This window comes from Pseudorasbora parva, chromosome 24 (assembly GCF_024679245.1).
Source record: "Pseudorasbora parva isolate DD20220531a chromosome 24, ASM2467924v1, whole genome shotgun sequence".
NCBI lineage: Eukaryota > Metazoa > Chordata > Actinopteri > Cypriniformes > Gobionidae > Pseudorasbora > Pseudorasbora parva.
Window position 1 is genome coordinate 10,118,393 of NC_090195.1, and position 21,025 is coordinate 10,139,417.

At 38.2% G+C, this 21,025-nt stretch overlaps 1 protein-coding gene across 3 annotated transcripts in view; it reads right to left on the reverse strand.

Annotated features, from left to right (window-relative positions):
• The window catches only part of arhgap29a (Rho GTPase activating protein 29a), a 58,742-nt gene that overhangs the window by 28,904 nt on the left and 8,813 nt on the right, over positions 1 to 21,025 (reverse strand). Inside the window, exon 1 of one of the 3 annotated variants that reach the window (XM_067435567.1) lies at positions 18,656 to 18,892. The exons of the other annotated variants lie outside the window; for them this stretch is intronic. The gene's annotated coding sequence lies outside the window, so the exon portion shown is untranslated. Of the gene's footprint in view, positions 1 to 18,655; positions 18,893 to 21,025 lie in introns of those variants that run through there. 3 annotated transcript variants of the gene reach the window in all.

A 21,025-nucleotide genomic window follows, 5' to 3' on the forward strand; every position in this document is an offset into this window, starting at 1 on the left:
CCGTGGATGGTGACTACCATGGAAATGACTACTGCTCTCTGGCCTCAGAGGGCCAATGCAGTCTGACCACAAAGCATTTACAAGGGAAGTTATAGGAAAACAATAAGATCATTATATATTAGCAGTGCAACAATATTATGATACTGGCCTTTATTTTCATGATGAGGACAATAACTGATAAATGGTTGATAAAAATTAAAGTAATATAATTGTTTGTATGCTACAAGTCAGTTTATCAACATGATAATATAAAGTATGAAAGATTAAACAATATAAAATAAAAATGTGAATAATTCCTAATGAAACAGTGTTGACGGTGCTTTTCATAACATTAATGAAATACATTTCAAAATATTTTTTTTTAAATGTAAAAAGCAGACTGATAAATAAAAAATAAATAAAATAAAAATAAATCAATCAATCTAAATAAATAAAGACGAAAAAGACCAACTGATATGGTACTGATATATCATGAAATCTTATAATTTAAGAGTCTGCTCACTGTAGCTTACTAAATCGTGTGCAATTATAGAAATCAGTGTGTTCCTCAGTTCCTCATGAATATGAACCTTGAAGGTGATAAACTAAGTAGTGTTAAAAGAAGTACTGTCTAGAATTTGGTTAATGTGCAAATCACAGTAGGCTCCTTATGCAGGTGTAGCCACATAACCTGATATGGGTAATGATAACCGGAAGGTCGTAAGTTATAATTACACAAGGACTATAGTGATCCATAAATACCACCACTGTGCCCTTGAGCAGTAATTAGGATTGTCCATGGGTTTAAAAAATAAATAAAAATAAAGATAACATTCATAATATAGTTCCTTTGCTAGGGGATCATCAATTTTGGGGTCTTTGGCATCAAGAAGTTATAAAACCCCTGTGCTCAATGACTATCCACCACATGAATCAATATGCCAAGCTTATAGAATAACATATCTACATTGATGTTCACCCCTGCTGCCCTTACCAGTGTGAACAGCAGGTCTGCCACTGTCCTGTTGCTTTAGCCCTCATTTATCTTCATCAAGTGTCATGTATAAGCACTTCCTGATGAGATAACCCATTGCTCTCTTATGAGAACTGAAGTAAGCTTTTGTTTCAATCTTCTGCAGCCAGTCTTCATCAGCTCCCCTCCTGTTCGAAAGAGGCCAACCTGCACTTCTGACCCTGAGACCCCTCCTCATGAGCGCTATTACACATCAGATGAGGTTATTGCATGTGGGAGTGTGCAGGATGTGTTCCTGTAAGCCTCTACAACTGAATGACTTACTCAGAGCTGTCGGAGAGGGGTTACTCTAGGCGATTGCGAAGTCATCATGCTTTCCAAGTGAAATCATCTGCAGAGCCAATGAGGCCTTGAAAGACTCAAGAGGAACATCTCCTCCTAAAGAGTGTTTTACATTTGTATCCGATGAGTTAAAGTATCTAGTATCTGAAGATATTTTTGGAATATAAAGAGTTTTGATCATTTTGAAATGAATTAGCCATACCCCTCGGGAAGCTGAATTGGAATGGCAGGAAGATAAATTTACTGGAATGCAAATTCAAGGAAATTCAAAACACCAATGCATTCTGCAAAATAAAGTCTTCATCATCCCTGGTGCACAAAAGTTAAATCAATACATACAATAAAATCTATTAACTAAATACAAACCCATCCATCCATCCATCCAAGTTTTCCTCAACAAATGTTTACTTTTACAGTGAAAAATTACAGGTATATGAATTTATTTGAATTAGAGTTTGACTGTAACATTCAGATTTGAACTGCAACTCTCCATTCTATTTGTTAGCTCTATTTAAAATGTAAAAGACACTATCAATTAAATTCTGAAACATGTACAGCCTAACTAGTCAACTGTAGTAAAGTTAAAGCTCAAGGAAGAAAGAGCCGGAAACTGGCGAACATTTAACGAAACCTTAATATTGAAAAACAAAAAAAACAACATGAAAGTAAAGCAACAGCCCCTCATGGACAATTGGCATGCACACACACACACACACACACATCTGGTTCACTATCTTTGTAGGGACTCTCCGTAGACGTAATGGTTTTTATACCGTACAAACCGTATTTTCTATCCCCCTACACTGCCCCTGCCCCTAAACCTACCCATCACAGGAAACATTCTGCATTTTTACTTTCTCAAAAAAACTCCTTCTGTGTGATTTTTAAGCCTTTTGAAAAGTGGGGACCGCTGGCTGGTTCCCACAATGTAGGTAATCTCAGGATTACACACACACGCGCACACACACACACACACACACACACACACACACACACACACACACACACACACACACACACACACACACACACACACACACACACACACACACACACACACAAACACACACATATTTTATAAAACATAAAACACAGCACAAATAGTCCAGGCCCGGTGTGGTGTGCATCAGCAATCGTTCCGTTCCCGTGGCTTTCGGCCTAGCCCTGCTTGTCACACTGACTAACTATAATCTTAAACCTAGTTCAGACTGCACGATTTTCAAACTCGTCGGGTCACTGCTCTTTTCACACTGCATGACTATCTGGGGTATCATTCAGTCACTGCTGTGTTCACACTGCACAATGGTTTGACAACAGAGGAGTTCACACTGCATGACTGAACAAGAGGAAGAATCGCCGACAACTTTCTCTCTCCGTTGCGCAAACTATGTTTCCCAAACACACGTGCGATGTGACAAGTAAACAACGCGAGATCACACGTGCGGCAGACCGGAGTTCTCGCGCGAGACTTTGAATTGTTATTAAAATGATAAACTGCACAAAGTTTGCTTTAAACTGTATGTCACTCTTTCATTGGCTGTCGGTCATTGCCGATGTCATTTTCAGTCAGAACGCAGTTCACACAGCAGGAGTTTCAATCGCCGACAGGTCCAGATATTTAGCATGTCAAATATCTCACAGGCGTCGGCGACTCGTCGGTGATTCTCTCTGATCGCGTCTTTGATCATTCACACTGTGTGATTGTCACTCGCGTGCACGAGCACCGATTTGCCTGTAATCTCGGGCATTTGTCGGCGATTTCGCAAAACCTGTCGGCGACTCAAAATCGGGGCAAAAATTGGGCAGTGTGAACTAGGCTTTAATCAAAATCCCTGCAATGTTGCAAGTTCCATTGCAAGTCTGAACCTAAAAACCTTACCTAACCTAAAAGAAACTTTAAAAAAAAAATTGTATTTAGATTATCAAGTCAACATTCAAAGTTTGCTTTTATAGTCTACATGAACACTGTAAAAACAACCCTGTTTTTCTCAGCGCATGGCACAAACTCAAGACCTCAGAGTTAAGTATAGGACTAACTAGCTGATTTACTAAAATCTTAATAACTGCAATGTTGCAACTACCATACTATTCTTAAAATTCTCTGCTATATTAAGTTTGCGTTTTACTTGGGAAACATGAGAACAAGGACAATTACTAAGAGAAATTCTCAATCAGTTTGGCAACAATGATCTACATTACTATCAAGAGAAAAAATCTCGTAAAGAGAGAGAATTATAGCAGGCAGGGAGATATACAAAGAAACAGAAAGAGCACAAGAGGATTTCACACCATGATGTGGAGATGTTGAGTATAATAAGCAGGTGGGTCAAAGGTGACTGCCAACCATCCCGAACCTAAATCTCTTAATTGGTGGGGGTCAAATTAAAAACCCTCTTTTAAAAGACATTACATTTTGAATGACAATAACACAAACACAAAGCAAGGCCCCATCCCCACACAAGCGTTCCCATTCACATGCACACACGGTCACGCATCCCGAAAAGGACGGGGGGGTTCAGTTCTTCTTGCTATGGCTGAACAGAGAGAATAGAGGCCACAAGACCCAGGGCCATCAAACACTTTAAACGGCTCCCTGCTCGTTTGGGCCGATCCTAAAAAACAACCAATTAGCACAACTGAGCCTTGGAACAGCGGGAAGGATGGGAAGTTGATGATTTTAACTCTGCGTTTGCCTGTTTGGGATGGTTACAATAGCACAGAGTTTGTTCTCACCGGGGCCAACCATGATCACTCACCAACAGATTGATATAGCAGGGAAGAGACCCCTCACCGGTGATGACGGGGAACCTTGTTTAACCAAGAGCGAGCTTTCAGCGGGACAAGAAAAGCCTTTCTGATTGGGGGAACCTTTCTTTTGTCTCCAGGGGCCATTTGCAAACAGTAGGAATGTCTTCTTTGGGGCCTGCAGCATGAGGCATTTATGGAACAATAAATCAGGGAGGCTTTCAGAAACGAGAGATGGGATTGTGGGACTCTACAGGGAACAGAAGAGTGAAGGAAGGGGGATGTTGGGAGCTTCTTCCTGGGTCCAGATATGTGCACCTGGGTTAAGACCTGGGGAAGTGTGTTTCTAGGGGGGAAAAACACTCTAGACTCATTTTTACCCAGTTAGCGTCATGGAAACACAGCATTCCTGGGGACGCTTCATCAAGTGTAGGAGTGGGAAAAGAGGGGCCACACATGTAAACACACGAACACATATGAAGTCTTCCAAATAAGTACAACAGCCAAGGCTCCTTTCTTGGAAGCATATGCTCCTCAAAACCAGCTCAACCAAAGCACATAAATAAAACCATGATAAATAAATGTAATAAGGATGAGTACAATGTAAAAATTTTAACTGTTACTGATAATGACTTTCATGTCATAGTGATGAATGGTTGGAAAAAGAAATCTAAAATACAAAAAATAAATCAATGTTAAGTCAAATCAAGTACTTTTAAAGCTACAAGATTAATATAGGCATTATATATTACATAACAATATTGACTTTTTATACTGTATATTAAAATGTTGTGTTAGATACATTATAATATACAGTATAAAAAAGATAAATAAAAATTACATTTAAAAATCGGTTTAAATTATTTGTTTTAAAATAAATTAAATTAAAATCCAATAAAACAGTTTGTAACTGATAAATAATATAAAAAAAATCTAAATTTAAATGAGCATGAACAATTTTAATATAAAAAATCTAATTATAAATCCATTAAAAAAAATACAGTATCAACAAATACAGATAAATAAAAAAATACATCTCTAAACCTTTGCAAAATTCCTCTTCCTGCGACCCCAAGCTTACTCAATCATGCATAGCTAATCATGAGAACAATGTAATAATAAAGCTTCAGAATATGAGAGATGGATGGCAGGGCCTCTTGGTCTACAGCCAGTGTGAAATCACTAAACATGTCACAATTGAGCCCGCTGAGGCCCAATCAAATTATAAAGAGCTTATAGTATTTAATGTGAACCTCACTCCACAAAGGACTAAAAAAACATGCTATTATACCATTGAAAATTCATTTTAATTTGAGTCCCACAACAACCACCTGCTTGAAAAGTCAGCACAAAGACCAGCAAGAACACTCATTATGATAATAGTCTGCATCATCTGATTAGGGGTCAACAGCATTACAATCAACCCTGAGTGTAGGAGTCAGTCATTTGGTGATCAACATCTTCTCCTTTATGTCTTAAAGTCAAAAGCCTTGGTAAAAATCGGACTACTTAGCCTTTAACATGCCCTTTTGACCAGAGCTGCCAGGGTGGACGGTCTAATGCGTTCCTCAGCGCTTACGGCCCACCCTGGGGCACTTTCTGTTGAGGTAGGTGGGCCAGGTCCTCCCCTGTGACAGGGAAGCTCCCAGGATCAGGATATTACATGCTCCACGGTAAAGGGGCCTTTTGCGTTTAACATCTCCCCCTGCTCCAAAGCATCCTGCTGATCCACCTTTCATCCACTCTTTCCCATGACTTCACACAAAGGGCCAACGTTTAAAAGAGCCTCTTGCACACACACATACACGCATAGACATGCCTCGTACTCTGCAGGTAGAACATTCACCAACGTAAATTAAATATCTTGCAAACGTAAAATTAATCAAGTCTTAAATGCAAAATATGTATGATTTGTGGATTAAAATATCCCAAAAAAAACACTAGAACAATGTTATATATTATGTTGACTTGGGTACTTACGCCATCCTAAACGTTTCCAAGAATGTTTTAATGCAGAGAAATAAGCAATTTCAAACAGGACATGGACCGTGTCTGTGCGGCGCCTATCAATGACCATATCCACGTGACTTGATTTCCGAAAACCATGGAAACACCAAAGATGCTTTAATATATTATGTTTTATTAGGCAGGGGTTCAAGTGTTTGGATGCATTCATCAACAGAAAACCAATCATTGTAATATAGCTCAAAGTTAGTCTTACTGTTTACATTTCGTTATCAAGATTTACCGCAAATACCATGGTTTTTACCATGCCTAATATCGATCTAGCTTACTGCAGTGTGCAACAAGTGTCTCATAGTAGCTTCCGAGCGAACACAGAGTAGCATTATAACAAATGTCAATATATTCAAATGTATCTAATATGATAAAACAGTGCTTCGTTACTCCACATATGAATGACCATAAAAAGCGTAAGCGGTCGCCTGTGGCATAAAAGCTTCAAGTCAAGGCATCATCAAGCTACGCCTTTGAAAAGTAAAAATACATGTTGTGGCTTTAGTCTCATCAATGGCATTACAGAATTTTTTTTGTTCTTATTTCTTTGAGGATAACAGATACAAACTGAATCATGATCATGATCAGATTTGAAATAAAATGCTGTTAACAAAAATACGACGAAAAGCTAAAAAAAAAACCCGATACCCAAAATGTTAACAATGCAAGTGTACTTGGGGCATCCTCGTTTCATCATACTGTCTGCATTAGCATCATTTTCATCATCAAGAGGACCGATGTCCAAAAGCGCATGTGCAAGTGACTTGAGTGCTTGAAAACAAAGTCCACTATATAGTGTGCATATGCAAATTCCTTCTTTACACGCATACTTAGTATACAAAGTATACTTTGAAAGTGTTGCATGTTTATGAAAAATAAATACTGAACACTGGTAACTACTTTTACTAGCAGGTAAATTAATTCATACAGATGCATCCTACAAGAGATTATACACAAATATAAACGTGAAATTACAATGTGCCCAAAATTATGTGAGAGTTTTTTTGTTAAATACATAATTATAGTGTATTTATGCACCGATCAGGCATAATTTTATGACAGGTAAAGTGAATAACACTGATTATCTCTTAATCACGGCACCTATTAGTGGGTGGGATATATTAGGCAGCAAGTGAATATTTCGTGATCAAAGTTGATGTGTTAGAAGCAGGAAAGATGGGCAAGTGTAAGGATTTGAGCGAGAATGACAAGGGCCAAATTGTGATGCTAGACGACTGGGTCAGAACATCTCCAAAACTGCAGCTCTTGTGGGGTGTTCCCGGTCTGCAGTGGTCAGTATGTATCGAAAGTGGTCCAAGGAAGGAACAGTGATGAACCGGCAACAGGGTTTGGGGTGGCCAAGGCTCAGTGATGCACGTGGAGAGCGAAGGCTGGCTCGTGCCAGATACCACAGCACACCTTCAGGGGTCTAGTGGAGTCCATGCCTCGATGGGTCAGGGCTGTTTTGGTAGCAAAAGAGGGACCAACACAATAGTATGTCAATGTTATGCCTGATCGTCGTGTGTGTGTGTGTGTATATATATATATATATATATATATATATATATATATATATATATATATATATATATATATATATATATATATATATATATATATATATATATATATATATATATATATATATATATATATATATACACACACACACACACACATATAAAATAAATATATAAAATGTTAATATACAAAATACATGTATTGGGCATGAAGTAAATTTTAATTATATTTTAGTCAAAAAAACTAATGCTATAACTAAAAAAAGCTGTGTAAAAATGAACAGTGTCTTGAATGACACGATAAGGTCGCATTATTCATCAAGTGCCATTAGTAATCAGGATATAAGAATGCCCTGATTGTTGAAAAGCCTTAAAAGCTCCATTTTGAGATCTTCCTCAAATTGACTTTGAATCACTTATTGAGGGATTGAAGGGCAGCTGATTGTGAAACCGAACGTTATTTGCAAAATAGATCTATTTTGGCAAACCACAATCTCTTCACTTCCATTAAATATTCCAAGTACTGATACTCCCAAATTTACTTCTGCATAAATCAGACGGCTTGCATGGAGACAGGAATGCGCTTGTTTCTTTCATTCGACCGCAGAGCTGTCGATCACTCAGAGAGCGGGAAAAAAGACAGTCACCACTCCCTCCTGTTCCCCACGTTTATGAGGAGAATTGAGCTCCAGCATTCCAGCTATGCTGCATTCAACACCACTGAAAATCTCCCACAGGGCAGCACTGACCAGAACACAGAGTGAGCTCGGCTCTCTCCGCACGGATTACTGCGAATGGCTCATCTCGGGCCTGACAGACATGACATACAGAAGAAAACAGACTTTTGACTGTCAAAAAAGTAAAGCGTATATATATATATATATACACACTCCTGAACAAAATCTTAAGAAAAGGGGATTCATTGCAAGTTTTACACATTTCGCACTTGTGGATCATAACCTGGTTTTAAGTGCTGCTTCAAAATGCCAAAAGAAGAAACAGGAGCAAGAGACAAAAAATAGAGTGTAGGCAATTTATTGAAAACTGCATTTAAACTCAAACAGGCCATTCATCAGCTGATCAAAAGTTTAAGACCATAGCCCAAAAATAAACGCACAACAGTACTAAAAGTGTCAAAAAAAGGACTCAGTAGTGAGTAGCCCCACCGTTCTTGTTGATCACTTCAAAAACTCGTTTCGGCATGCTTGATGTGACTGTTTCCAGGAGGCTGGTGAGAACGTTGCTCCATGTGGTGAAGATTTCTTCACGGAGGGCATCCACGGTCTGGAACTGACGTTCATTATTGTAAACTTCCATTGCCATCCATCCCCAAATGTTCTCAATGGGATTTAGATCAGGGGAACACGCAGGATGGTCCAAAAGAGCAACGCTATTCTCCTGGAAGAAGTCCTTCGTCAGGTGGGCTTTGTGAATTGCAGGGTTGTCCTGTTGAAAGACCCAGTCATTACCGCACAGACGGGGGCCCTCGGTCAAGAGGGATGCCCGCTGCAACAGATCCACATAGCCAGTCGCTGTTTGACGCCCCTGCACAACCTGAAGCTCCATTTTCCCATTGAAGGAAAACGCATCCCAGATCATGATGGAGCCTCCTCCACTGTGCCGCGTAGAAAACATCTCAGGTGGGATCTCCTTGTCATGCCAGTAACGTTGGAAGCCATCAGGACCGTCCAGGAAAAAAATTTTGTCGTCAGAGAATAAAACTTTCTTCCACTTTTCAATGTCCCATGTTTGGTGCTCCCTTGCAAATTCTAAACGGGCAAGTTTGTGTCGTGGGAGGATACGTGGCCTTTGAAGACCTTTTTTGTTCTTGAAGCCCTTCTCTAGCAAATGACGTCTTATGGTTATTGGGCTGCAGTCAGCATCAGTAAGGGCCTTAATTTGGGTTGTGGATAGACCTGTGTCTTCACGGACAACCCGTCGGATCCTGCGGCTCAGTGCAGGTGAAATCTTTTTGGGTCTACCATTTGACTTTTTTGTCCATTAACTCTCGGTTATGATCCACTAGTGCGAAATGTGTAAAACTTGCAATGAATCCCCTGGTCTTAAGATATATACACCGATGATTGCTAGCAAATATTAGGTTCGTAAAAGTGATTTTATATATATATATATATATATATATATATATATATATATATATATATATATATATATATATATATATATATATATATATATATATATATAATATATAAAATCACTTTTACGAACCTTGTATTTGCTAGCAATCATCGGTAGATGCCTTAAGTCTCAATGACAGCATCTGTGACTCTGGAAGGTCATATTAGTCATAATCTGGCAATAGTCACATGACACATTTTGATGTTCATTTAGAAATCTATTCAGTAAATGTGTTTACAATATAGTTTATGCACATCTTACAGGTTGAGGCTCCACCTCAAGATTTTTATGCACATTTTGGAAATTTTATTTGTATGCTGTTCATCCAGGATTTTGCCAAATATGCCAATATGAAAAATTGCCATTAAAATATGTAAATGGAAAGCCATTGGTTTTCACGTGTCTAGTACCTTCCCCTTACATTTCAGCACAAACATAAATGCATATTTCTGTCTTAACACCAGTTGTGCAAATTGTCCATAAAGTCCATGAGAAAAACCAGACAGCTGTTGCTCGGCCAAGGATAAGCCACGGACAGGGTTTCCCCTCTCAACATGAAGCTGTGTCTCTTTGATGGGCTTTCCAGGGCTCAGGCCTCAGATGCAAAACAGGGGCCAATTAATCTTCAACCACTCATCTTGTACCAGGAACCTACTGCTCGAAAACAGGATTTGAGTCAGATCAAGTTGACTGGCCTATTTGGTCTTGTAGGGCAACGCTATAGAACCCCTTGTGTTTGTGTGGGAGCTGAGGAGATTAATCCATTCCTGACTTTACTGAGGGTAAGGAGACTGGAGGGACACATAAAATCTCCTGCTTTCCAGACTATTTTAATCCAGTAGCAATCAGAGGGCCAACTTAATCTAATCTATAGGATGATTTTTTTATTGGATTCAAGTTGCTAATCCAAAGCAGTGGACTTGATTGGGGGTTGTGTAGTATTAAGGTTAATCTGTAGACCATATTTGCTAGGTTGGTTTGGAGATAAAAGACAATGCTCCTGGGACCCTCAGGTATGGTATCTTGTTACCATTGACCAACATTATCAGTTCAGTTTCCTGACAACTGTTAAACATTCATTTGTGTCCTATGTTTGACTAGGTTACAGTCCTCTCCTCTCCAAACTTCACTTCCTGCTGTAAATGTTCTTCATTCCAGAGCTCCTTATGTAACGTGTATTAATCTAAATGCCTCAAATGATCAGTGGTTCCTTCTCTCTGGGACTTCTGCTTTAGGAAGTACAAGTGTACAAACACATTAACTACAAAAATGCTTCAGTTTGACATTTACAGGATGCACTGCTGATTTTCTTAAGATTCCATAAGGTACATTATAATTTTTTGATACCTAAATGAATTGGAATTGGGAGTTTAACTGATATTTGTATTCCTTAAGTTGTGTTTTGGATAAGTAATTATTCATTTCTGAGATGAATAGTTGAAGAAAAAGTTAAATAGTTGAGATGAGAAAAATCAACAATAGAGGCAGACATATTGGTAAAAATGAAAAGAATGCTTTTAAAAAGACTTTGCTTTAATATAGTGCTATAAAAAAAAGTAAAAAAAAAAAAAAGTTAAACACACAGGTCGGAGCAGATGTCATTCCATAATTCAACAAATGCAATTATGGAGATTTAATGATATTTAGATGAACGTTTTACATCATGAGGGCCCATTAGTACAATATTTTTTGTCCTATAAAAAAATCCAGCCTGAGAATAAAACGGCACCGTAAATCTGCACCTTGAAAAAGAAAGAGTGTAACAAGTGGGCTACAAAATTCAATAAAAAATAAAAAAATAAAATGAAGTGTGTGGTTTACTGTTAAAACTCCACAAATCAGCACAGATCAGGCGGTAAACAGCTATCCGCAGCCCACACATGTACAATGGTACAGCCAGCCCTGAAATCTCACAGTTGTGCCTTATCTATTATTCTGTGTTTTGCTCAGGGTAGGAATGAATGTCACCTTGCCCTACATTCAGCTCTCCCTAAAGACAGTAAGCACGCTCACCTCTTGAATGGGCTCCGCTATAGATAAGCAATGAAATCAAGGAGAAAAGAAACTAGCTGGATTCATATTTTAAGTTCTATTTGCATTAATGCAATGTTGCTGTTTAAGCATGAGAAAGGTTTGCAAAATTACAAAGCACAGAGGGAGTTATTCTCAATATCAGCACGCACCGTTTCTGAACTCCCTCAAAAGCCTCGATTGTATTCTTGAGTTTTCTTCTGACTGGGAATTGTTTAAATGAGGAATATTCCTCATTTCAAAAATTCCCATAATAAGCAAATAAAAGGGTGCGTGCGAGGACTGGTTAGATTGCGCTAATAGTATACTGTCACCATGTCCAAGAGATGCTGTTTTTTTCCACCCCAGACCTAATGGTAAAGGATGTGAAATATCCGAAACATGTTTAAAAGCAGTTGCCCAACAGTCACAACACACTGATCCAGCCGACCAATCAGAGCACATTGTGCTTTTCAGAAAGAAGGAGCTTCATAGAGACAGAAACTAGTGTTACTGATGGGAAGAGACATGCCGCAACAATGTAAAATATGTGAAAAATAATGTTTTTTGAACATTCAAGCATGAAAAACGTATTCTAAGAGCCCAAAAACAAAATCAAGACTTTGTAAATGGGCGTTATGTCCTCTTTTAAGTACAGTGTCAACATACACTGAAATAAATAAATATTGACTGAATGCAGACATTTCATAATGGAAATGAACATCATGAATCAGGTCTTTTCTTTTTTTTATGGTACCAGTTCTAAGTTGTTCTAAGTAAGATACCAAACTCTAACTCCTCTGATTAAACAAGAAAGTGTAATGTGATCTTCAAAGATGATCTGGACTCATTTATGAGCTAATTTACTTTGCCTTTGAACAAGAATATCTTCAAAGTGGCCATTAAAGGAACTCTTTATTAGAGAACTGACTGGTGGCTGCACAAGCATCCCATATTAGAGGAGATCTGCCATGTACCAGGAGTACAGCTGGATCTCAGCTGCATTAAAATGCCAGAACAAGCCACTGCAATGACACAGGACAGCTAAATTTAGGCTGGAATTTTACAATGGCGCATATTGGTTTTCTCAGAGGGGCTAGCGCACAACCATTTTCCCATAAAAACTTGGAGTGGGACAAAGAGAAGTAACATTTCTCATTGTTATCTGCATACCATGACTGAAATCAACGCAACATATGTGTGCCAGTTGAGAGACAGGCTGTAGTATCACATGGGAAAGAAACTGTAATCCTAAAAAACATTCCTGGCTCAACACCAGGAATTACTCACAGTGACGTCTGACAAATGAGTGTGCTGTGAAACACCTGGTGAGAAGTTCTCAGCTCCTAACAAGTTACTTATTACCAAAGTGCAGGAATACTGTGAAAATGACCATCACCTTTTACTGTTCAGCCAAGCAATGAAGTCACCTGATACCAATGACTCATTGAAAATACTGAAAGATTTATGTAACAGAACACTTAAAATGCAGATGTGACTGACTTTAAATGTAAAGCACTCATGACTTATGATATAAAATCAGCTGTGCTATAATTAATCAGCACTGACTTTGCACAAATAAACAAATTCTCTAAAACAGATGAGCTAGAGTACGCTAGAGTAGAAACCCTAAACACATCTGAAATCTGTTCGGGATCAAAGCAGCCCATATGTATGGTTCATGTGGTCCCTCATGTGTTTGTGTTTGAAGGTTGTCGTTCACAGGGCAAGTGGTGTGGGTCACCAGCCCCCAAATCACCTCACAATGGGGGCCAGAAAATCACTTTTAGCCGATCAGAGGAAGCCCCCCCATGCACGGCAGGCTGGAGCACAATGTGGTGCCACTGGGGATGAAGAGGGGTCTAATCCCACTCATAGACTCGGGCTGCACCCCTCTGCGAGGGCAGTTTGGACCCTCCACAAACTCCAAAGCCACAATTTGAGACCTTTTCAGGTCTAAATAAAAGTATTAAAAAAAATAAGGGGACTTTGATCTTAGTATTCTGGCACTGACTGCATGATGATGGCCAGTTTGTATATTATTGTACTGTACATAATGTATAATGTGATATGGTTTTTATTCATGGTATAAATTAAATAAAACTAACTAAAATAGTTTCTGTTAATTAAAATTTAAATATTAGATCAAATAAATAAAATACATTGAAGAACTAAAATTACTAAAACGTAATTAAAAAAATACTAAAAAGGTACACAACAAAATGACTAACAAAAAATAACAAATATAAAACATAACAATAAATGCTCATTCAAAATATAAAGTCATCCTTAATAAATATTCATAAATAATATTGCATTCAATTTACAATTCATGAACATATTTATTTTTAGATTAATGCATTTGACAGACACTATTATCCAAAGTGACTTACGTTGCATTTAAAGGGTTAGTTCACCAAAAAATGATCATTATATCGTTTATGTATAATCATTTATATCATTAATGACTCACCCTAATGTCGTTCCACACCCGTAAAACCTCCATTCATCTTCGGAACACAGTTTAAGATATTTTATATTCAGTCAGAGAGCTTTTCTGTTCCTTCAATGAAACTTTATGCACACTTTACTGTCCATGTCCAGAAAGGTAATAAAAACATAATCAAAGTAGTCTATATGTGACATCAGTTACATCAAATATACAAATAAATTAATGAATTAAGTCTTATTTAATTCTATAAACTATATAATACTGAACGGCCAACATTGTCGCTATATGATCAATTATGATATATGATAAAGTGACAATATTGGCAGATAGTTTTAGTTTTAATAAGACCTAATTAATTAATTTATTTGTATATTTGATGTATCTGATGTCACATATGGACTACTTTGATGATGTTTTTATTACCTTTCTGGACATGGACAGTACAGTGTGCATAAAGTTTCATTGAAGGAACAGAAAAGCTCTTTGACTGAATATAAAATATCTTAAACTGTGTTCCGAAGATGAACGGATGTCTTACGGGTGTGGAACGACATTAGGGTGAGTCATTAATGATATAAATTTCATTTTTGGGTGAACTAACCCTTTAAGCCGGTATATGAGGTAAATATGATCAGCTCTTGCATTTCTTTTATCAAGGCTTGCATTCTAGGGAGAGGTTGGTTTTGCAAAGTCATGTGCTACTGTTTGAACCACAGAAACACTTGAAACCCATTCTAAAATTCTAAATAACTGTCTAAATTGTATTTTCCTGTTGGTTATCCAGTAGCCTATATGGAGTAAGTGACAACAGCAGTACATTTTGATTAAGGATTACGAAGACAAACCATTTTTTCCCCTTTGACTCCAAACATTTCCAATCATCATAATGGACTGTAAAGTCACTGTACTATGACAGGACACCAGCACTGTCAATGTTTTATGCCGGTTCTTTTTGTCCAAAGTGTCCAACATCCAGCAACTGTTGATCTAAGACACTAAAGCAACAAGTGAGCATTTGTTCTGGAGGAATGCAGAGTATGTGGGGGGGATGGGAGAGGAGAGGACTGTGTTTCCCACCCCATCAAAATGATGAGCCGAGACCGCGGTAATGGCCGACCAGGAGAGGGTCAATATTGATTTAACAGTTAAAAATACACCAGGACTATCCTCTCAAGGTTACATTAGCACTATCAAACAGAAACCTGTAAGAAGAACCAAACTGTACAGAGATAACAAAGTATGTGAGCTGTGAATCATTTGATTCTCTTAAAAGTTAAGATAACTGAATCAGTGTTTATGTTTGGGAACAAAAACAGAAGCATTTTAAGACTCCAAAACATCTGAGAGCTATAAAGCAACCCAAATAATTTGAAATATGAGGGAATTTATATGAAAGTTTGATTATTATTGACCCATCCTGGGAGAACAGAAACAGTTTACAGTCCCTTAGGAGCTGGTAATAAACAAATCTCATCTCTGAGAAACCTTGAGTTCACATAGACTTAAGGGCGACCGAAGCTGTGAGTGGACTGATAAACATACTCTACTTCCAGTTTGGAATAACAGGTTTCACTAATCAGCCAGCTAATTCTGGTAATGTGAGGGCGGTTGTGTCAATTTTTCAGCATGCCAGAAAGTTGTGTATAATTTCAATAAAAGCGACAAACAAAGCATTTCAGCGAAATGACACTTGAAATTGTGCATTCGCTCAGCGCTTTTCAAATTATTATCCAAAAGGCAAAAAGCTCACCGTGGTTCCCATCAGAAACGAGCAAGCGCGAATGGAGGGTCTCCAAAACATCATAAAGAGAGCAGTGAACCTTACACACTTTATTTCCCTCAGTGAACAGGGCCAGTATTCATTACAGGCCATCTTGTTTTTCATTTCCAAAATAGCTGACACATGCCAACCATCCTGCTGCTTGAATGAGTCGCCCATGGGACAAACGCAACACCTGACCAGCTCTGGAAATCAAAGACACAGTCTCAAAATGTAAAACAAGAGGTCAGCCCAACAATGGATGCTCTGTAAATGCCACCTGCCGTGCTTTAATGCATTATACTGACTATTTTTGAGGCAAAAGCTGTCAAATAATGCCGACCACGAACTCTTTCCTTGCCATCAACAAAAATTTCTGGCTTTCCGTGTTTTCACTGTTACGCTGTAAGGGGCGTTATTACACATCTTCTGAAAGAGTACTGATTCTCCAGACATGCGAAAAAGAAGCATAAACAAGTATATGCATTTTTTTCAACATTAAACAGCATACAAATCAAAACTTCCTAATGTTACTGAATGAAATGGCGACCAAGGACGAGCTACAGGACTGTGCAAGCTTTGGGGGTGTTGATGGACTCAATCTAGTTTTGATCATCATCCTAAATCCAATCCAGATTATCTTTGACAATGATGCGATTTTCTCAGCTTTTCGCACAATATTTAGCTTTTTTAAAAATGAAACCTAGCCACATTGAAATGTTGATCAAAAGGTGCTGTAGGTTTTTGACTGTACTAAAGCATAAAAATACTTTATTCTGATTGGTCAATCGCGCAATCCAGTGGTATGTTATTCCCAGATAACAACCGCTAAAGTTGAATAACACACCGCTCATCCGAGGACTATGAGTTATCTTGCCCGGTACTACTTATATGCTTAACGTGTCTTTCCGCCGGCACTGTCGCCGACCGTCGTGTGACTGAAACACTTAACCACCACGGGTTACAATGGAAGAAGACTTCAAGGTGTTTTACTAATAATTTACTCACCCTCAAGTCATCCTATGTGTATGACATTCTTCTTTCAGACGAATAAAATCAGAGTTATATTTAAAAGGTTCTGGCTAGTCCAAGATTTTTATGACGGTAGATGAAGCTCTGTTTTTGAAGTCCTTAAAAACTGCATCTGTCTGTCAAATAAAGTGCTCCACACGGCTCCTGGGATTTAATAAAGGCATTTTGTCCGATCACATTCTGTATTCAACTTATGGGAAAAGTGTTGAAAGTGCCTCTGCAGTTCAAAAGGCCGTATATATATTGAATTGCGAGAAAGCACTTTCAACTCTTTTGATCGGTGATCGGCAGAGCTTTAAGTTTTAAATATGGAAATTTGTCTAACATAAATGCAGGGATTTGCTTCAGAAGCACCCAGAGCCGTGTGGAGCACGTTATTTGATGGACAGATGCATTTTTTTATGGACTTAAAAAACAGAGCTACAACTACTGCCAAAGCTTAGATTAGCCAGGACTTTTTATATATGATTCCGATTTTATTCATCTGAAAGAAGAATACATACACCTAGGATGACGTGAGGGTGAGTGAATCATGGGCTAAATTTAATTTATGGGTGAACTATGCCTTTCAGCATTCATTTAAAAATATATATATATATATATTTTCAGCAATAGATAAAGGCTTTAAGCAGTTTGGAACCATCTCACGGAAGCTTTCCGTAAGAGCTAATACAATATTTCAACTCAAGACAATTTTTGTGTCTAATTTGTAACTGTTAGCCCTGTAATAAACGGGATAATCCGCACCGCTTCACGTCGGGGTACTGATCACTCTGTCTGGGTTTATTCTGTGATAACAACCGGCTGGGTGTACATTATCCCTCACATATAGATCTGTACAATATACAATATAAATCTGCAGATATTTAGGAATCACACTGAGTTCACATACTCATTTCTCCTTAAAAACAATTGCAACAAGTGCCAGTTATTCTACTTTAAAACGTGCGTTCGGTGTCAGAATATCTGTCTTTGTTTTGGTTTGTGCGATAACGCACGTTGCCAATTTACCCAATAGGATTTCAACCCCACAGGTTGCCAGTGGGCAGAAAACACAGCGCATTTCTGCCATGGAAGCCAGCAAACAAACTGGGTCAGAGATGGCAGATTCTACTCTAGCCTCTTCATCCATCTAAACATCTCCATGAACGAAAGCAAATTAAAACTTGGATAAATCAACTTACAGTGTGTCTTCTGTTGTCAATTGCACTTGTTAAAAATAAAATACTGTACTATTTTGTCCAAAATAAATATATATTAAATATATAACATTAATTTCTTAAAGAAAATACATTAAAGAAAATCAAGTGAAGCATGACAGTTTGGCAAATGGATATTAATTTTGATATTTGCTAAAGATTTAATAGTGTTAATTATAAGTCTTTTAAAAGATTTTTGAAGTGTTTTTAAAGCTTACTTTGAGTGAACATTAGATGACGGCAGAGGTAATCTGAATGTAAAAATAGGGGAAAAGAGCATGACAAAAAATGTCATGGAAAAATATTAGCTACTGTGCATCCTTACTTACAATGTCATCTTCACACGACATAAATCAACACATCAAATCAGTATCCACAATACCAACAGTACACAGATATATACATAATTTGTAACCAGTTTAATTGTCTTCAAAATATGACTAAAGAAAACTAACCGCACCTTAAACTAAATACTTCAGTACTGACCTCCAAGTTCAGAGCCCAAACTGCCAGTTATGTCTCAAGGCAGCGCAGACCCCAAAATAATCCAATCCAATTACCAACATGTCCATCATGTGCAGCCCCGGGCAAGGTCATGACCCTTTCAATATATTCAAAAATCCCTCACATTGTGAAGACATCTTTATTGAAGCTGTCAAGGCCTCATAACTGGGAACGATGTGAAAACCAGCCGTCACAATGGTTTTTTTTTCTCGATTTAAATCCATAAAAACTCAAGTAGAATGAAATATAGAGGTCAGCCTCTTAACTGCGCCATCTATGAGAGCTGCAGTTTAGTAATTGCCATTTAAGGTGACGTGCTTGACTTCAGATAGAAAAAAGAAAAGAAAAAATGAATTCCTACTATAGCAGACCACTACTCCCAAAGGAGGGATCTCAAGGTTCTTTCTATTCTTGCATGGGAAAGTCGACTCATTGCCAGAAGCTGCCAGTTTGCTCGAAGAACAAATCTAAGAACGAGTGACAAAGGAAGTCACCCTCACATCAGCGCATGTGAATAAAGCAGATGTTTTGTAACGAGCCGAAATATTGCACCGCGATAAAGGCTCCATGGTTTCCTGACCCTTCCTGAAAGCTTTGAGAAACGAGGGGTGTCTTTCTGCAGCCACGTACTGCAGAGACAATACGGCCATAAACTGAAAGGACCTAAATCACTTTCAATCACACCAGAGCAACTGATTCCCAACCAGCTCTTTTATGCTCTGCTTCAGCCCCACCCAGTTCACTACCAACAATTACCACTTTGAAGATGTGCGCTGAAGCAAAACACTAATCACTCAGATACCCAGAATGTTCATTTCCTACGCACACCAGGGTAAACAAGGCTCAAGAGTCACTTGTGAATGGAAACTGAGTATTTGTGAATTTAAATGAACATCTGAAGTGCCTCATGTAGGCTTTAGGAATTAATCAGTGGCTGTGGAAGAAATTTGATGATTTGTGAAGATAAATGTTGATTTAATGTACATATAACTAAGGCTGGGCAATATATTGAATATTTATAATGTATTCAGTTTTAGGCATCACTTTATTTTACAGTGTCATTGTTACATATGTTAGATGCATTTACAATAATAACCATAAATTATGCATAATTACATGGTACTAACCCTAAACCAAACCCTAGTAACTACATCTAGTTAATTTGTATTACTCAGTACTTAAAGGAAGTGTATGTAAGATTGTGGCCAAAACTAGTACTGCAATCACTTTCAAATGACTGTAGAGCGGTGTATCCCCTCTCCCCCTCACCCCTGACTCGAGGTTGCCAGATTGGCTGCAGGATCCAGCAGGAATGTTTGCAGCTGCAGCTGTGGTAACTAGAGCAGATCTGGCAACCCGGATGCCGAAACATTACTGACTTTGTGATTGGTCGATAGGTGGAGGGCAGAGCTTCAGGCCAAAACACAACATGTCAACATCAACATCAGTTGAGGGCTGCAACAATAACTTTTAAATGACAATATCCTGGCCGGACTACTGTTGTCAGTGATATAAGTATTTGAAATGAACATGATTTCTTAATGTCTAGTGACATATCAGGGCCATTTTATGATTGATTGAAATACATTTCTTGCATACAGTTCCTTTAAATGTATACAAGACACCTAAAAAGACACAATTATTTCAGTGATTATGGCACCATCCCTCTTTAAAGCTAACACGCAGGCTAGTAAGCAAACAGTTATGACATATTCACTGGTACGGACGAAACATCAACAATTTGATTTACATTGACTATGGCCTGCCCATACTTTGAATACAAACTTGGTCCTCAAAACATTACGTATTTTGCAATACATGTAACGTAACTATGATGTTGCACTATTTCTATAAGTAATAAATAGCTAGTAAGACAATATAATGGTAACTAATGTTACAGTATGAAAGTAATTATTCTATCGACATGTAATGCTAAATAAGGTTTGTAGTACATTATTTCAGCAACATGACAAGCCAGTGAATTAGTAGGTTTCAATAGTTGCTTTGCACAGTGCATGACATTTTATCTGTATGTTATGCGGCTAGAGTTTTGACACTGAGTCAATGGGCTCCGACGAGGACTTCGAGGAATGAAACAAATCAAGCAGGGATACTTTAGCCTGACAAGCCAGACCCACATCAAGATGTTTGGTCTGGAAACTCACCATTGACAGGGCTCAATCCGAGGGGCGGGATAAACGGTTGTCTTTCAAACTCCCTCTGCACGCGATAGGATACGGTACACAGCCAACCAGAGCAACGAAGGTGAAGCAGAGCTTGTTGATAGATTAAACATTCGCCGTATCTGGTCGGCAAAACTCCGAACACATCTCCCCTTTTTAAGAATGACTT